General features: G+C 36.1%; 1 non-coding gene across 1 annotated transcript; it reads right to left on the reverse strand.

Moving 5' to 3' along the window:
* Nucleotides 1-2,839: 2,839 nt before the first annotated feature.
* Nucleotides 2,840-3,003, reverse strand: LOC115870830. The gene has a single exon (XR_004046946.1). It is a non-coding gene; the product is annotated as a U1 spliceosomal RNA (small nuclear RNA).
* Nucleotides 3,004-3,600: the final 597 nt, after the last annotated feature.

The following is a 3,600-nucleotide window of genomic DNA, read 5'->3' on the forward strand; positions in this document are numbered from 1 at the left end:
CCACTGGTCCTGAAGGAAGATGATCAAACTGCACTGAGGCATTAGCCAAACTCCTGGCTCCATTAATTGAAATGCTTCAACAAGCTGACAAAGTGCTAGAACTGTCTAGCATGGTCTATGCTAAGACATTTGGAAGGCTAGTTGGCCAACTCACAGGAATAGATCCATATACGTATGTATCTGGTCAAAAGAAAGGGGATCCAATAGACTGTGAACAGTATGGAACAATATCATTAATCTTACATGCAAGTAAAATTTAACAGTGCACGGACAAGAGGGATTCAGGCTGTATTCAGAAGAGGACATGGAACAAGGGATAACATTGCTGATGTCATATGGATCTTGACTCAAAGCAAAGATGATCAAAAAGATGTTTATTTCTGTTTTATTAGTTATGGGATTCAACTGTGTGGATCATAATAAACTATGGGGAGTCTTGAGAAGAATAGGTATTTCAGAACATTTCCACGTTGAAACTGTACATGAATCAAGATGCAGTTGTGCATACAGAACAGGAAATATGGCATGATTTATAACCAGGAAAGGTGTGCATCAGGGTTTTATCTTCTCACCATATTTATTCAATCTGTGTGCTTAGCAAGTAATCAGAGATGCTGCATTATATGAAGAAGAACACGGTTCAGAATTGGAGGAAGGGTTATTAACAACCCGATACATGCACTTGATACAACCTTGCTTGCTGAAGTGAAGACAACCGGGAGCACTTTATGGATGAAGGTCAAAGACTTCCATATGGATTGCAGCCCAACATAAAGTGAATGAAAATCTTCACAACTGGCCCAATGGGTAACTTCATGATTAATGGAAAAAGACCAAAGTCGTCATGGAGTTCATCTTACTTGGATCCACAATCAACGCTCATGGAAACAGCAGTCAAGAGATCAAAAGACTCATTGTACTGGGAAAACGTGCTGCACAAGACCTCTTTAAAGTTTTGGAAACACAGGGAATCTCGAACCTCTCAGGATGAGTGGTGAGAGTGGTGATACCAGGAGGGTGGAGGGAAGGTGAGCGAGAAAGGGGAACAAATTAGAAGGATCTACATATAACCTCCTCCCTGGGGGACGGACAGCAGAAAAGTGGGTGAATGGAGACGTTGGATGGTGTAAGATATGACAAAATAATAATAATTCATAAATTATCAAGGGTTCATTGGGGTGGGGGGATTGGGAATGGAGGGGGGGAAATGATACCAAGGGCTCAAGTAGAAAGCAAATGTTTTGAGAATGATGACGGCAACAAATGTACAAAAGTGCTTGATGATGTATGTGTGGATTGTGATAAGAGTTGTATGAGCCCCCAATAAAATGATTTAATTATTAAAAAGGGTAAATATTATTAAATTATTACTTTACATATTAAAAAAACACTGAAATATCAGTGACCCAAACCATTTTCCATTGCCTTCCAGGCATGAGAAAGTTGGACATTAAATAAGGAATACTGAATAAGAATCAATGCATTTGAATGATGGTGCTGGTAAAGAATATTGATAACATCATAGACCGTCAAAAGAACAAACAAATTTTTCTTGGAAATTTTTTTTGGAAAAAGTGCAATCTAAAAGATCTTTAGACCACACATGGATGATGAGACTTCGTATCATGTGCTTTGGGCCTGATATCAGAAAAGAGCAGACCCAAGAAAAGGACTTCCTGCTCGGTGAGGGAAAGGGGCAATGAAAAGGAGGAATGCTCTCAGCAAGAGAGATCGACACAGTGGCTGCAACAATGATGTTCAAACATATGAACAGAGGGTTCCTGTGAGTTAGAACAGACTGGGTGGCACCTAACAATATTCTCTCTTATAATTTCTTTGTGCCTTTATATTTTTACAACTCCATTACTGATTGGTTTATTCCTGTATTATTTTTTTAGAGTTTTTGTGCTTGATCAGCTCCATGCTCCTCATTTAAGGTTCACATGTTTCTCAAGGATTTAGGGCCATTGGGGTCGTGAGTTCGTTTTGGGTGTGAACTAATGCTTATGAAGGATGGTGTCCTGAGCTCGGGGTCTGCCACATGACATGTGGCTATCTATATTGGGTTCTTCCCCTCAGTGGCTTATAATACAATCAGCTTTTATTCCTGGGAGGACCTCCTTTTTTTTTCAACCCATAAGTTGACCTTTTGTCCAAGAAAAAAATGTGTGTTTTTTTTAAGTATAATTTTTTGTTGTTTAATATTTTAATTATCCCTTACTTCACTTTTCTAGGTTTGGTCTAAAAAGAAAAGATTTCAGTGTGTGTTCATTCAATTTTATTTGTACTTATAACATTTGCCTGATCTAGTTAAATGACACAGTATTTAACAAGAATAAATTTATGATAGTTACATCTTTACTAAGTATCAAAAATAATGATTTGTGACATGTAATGTTTCTCCTTGAATTTTGATTCAGTATTAATTTATTATAATGTTTTATTTCTTGCTGCATTTAAAATATCTAACTAACACCAAGGTCAATGGTTCAAACCTACCAGCCTCTTTATTGGAGAAAGACGAGGTTCTTTGTCTCTATGAAGATTTACAGTCTCAGAACCTCCATATAGTGCCGCTATGAGTCAGAATCTACTTGATGCCAGTGGATCTGTTTTCAAACTTCCAAGTTGTTCTAAGTGTGTTCCTTCTAAATAAATGATTCAATTTTGATTTCTGATCTAATGTCAGACTGTAGTTTAATAATATAAATTTATCCATGAGTACATTTAGTTAAGACTGATAGATATGATCATCTACTGTTTTGTGTTACTATATGATTTTAAAGATGCCTTATTTTAATTATACAAATGTCTACTTGAAATCTTTTTTTTTTTTTTACAGGGGAGAGCGCAAATGCAGTTCCCCCACTGCCACAAATTACGCAGTGGAGTTTCCCACGTTTGGGAAATCACAGGGGTCAGCACACCCAGAGTGCAATGGGTGAGCCTCGCCCTGGGAAAACCACCTTCGTGATCATGGTAGCTCCCCTGCCAGGTAAGTATTACTTGTCATCTTTTCTAAAGAAATTTTAACCTAGCTTTGTTTTTCTTATACATGAAAAAAATATCTTCTTAATTTCTTTATTTAGCACTTTTCCTCCCTCTGTGTTATTTTCTTCTGTACTAGCCTCTTGCCATGGTCTTCGTTAAAAATAATGTGGAGTTTAAAAATTCAGGTCATTTGTGACACAATACTATTGTTCATTTGACATTTTTATTTTGAAAAAAGAAATTTACATCAAGTTTTTAATCCATATTCAGAGTCATTTAGTTTATATATTTCATATTTTCACTGGCTTTAACTCTCATTTTTATACTATTATGTTATTAACTGTATCCATTTATTTTTCTTTAGTTTAGAGAATGTCTTGAAATACAAATGTTCAAGAAAGGTACATAGTTAATCTATTTTCTTGGTTTATGCACACTTGTCTCATTTACCACCATATCTAAAAAGCCTGACTCATTATCCCCATGTATTTGTAGGATAGATCAAACCCAAGACTGTTTGATACCTTTAACTATTAAAAAGTTAACTTGATTGGATATGCAATTATGGATTCATAGTTCTTTATGTCTTTTCAAAATTCGGTAAGATTG

Source organism: Echinops telfairi, unplaced genomic scaffold (genome assembly GCF_000313985.2).
Source record: "Echinops telfairi isolate 266 unplaced genomic scaffold, ASM31398v2 ScPeMD7_2;HRSCAF=8, whole genome shotgun sequence".
NCBI classification, from domain to species: Eukaryota; Metazoa; Chordata; class Mammalia; order Afrosoricida; family Tenrecidae; genus Echinops; species Echinops telfairi.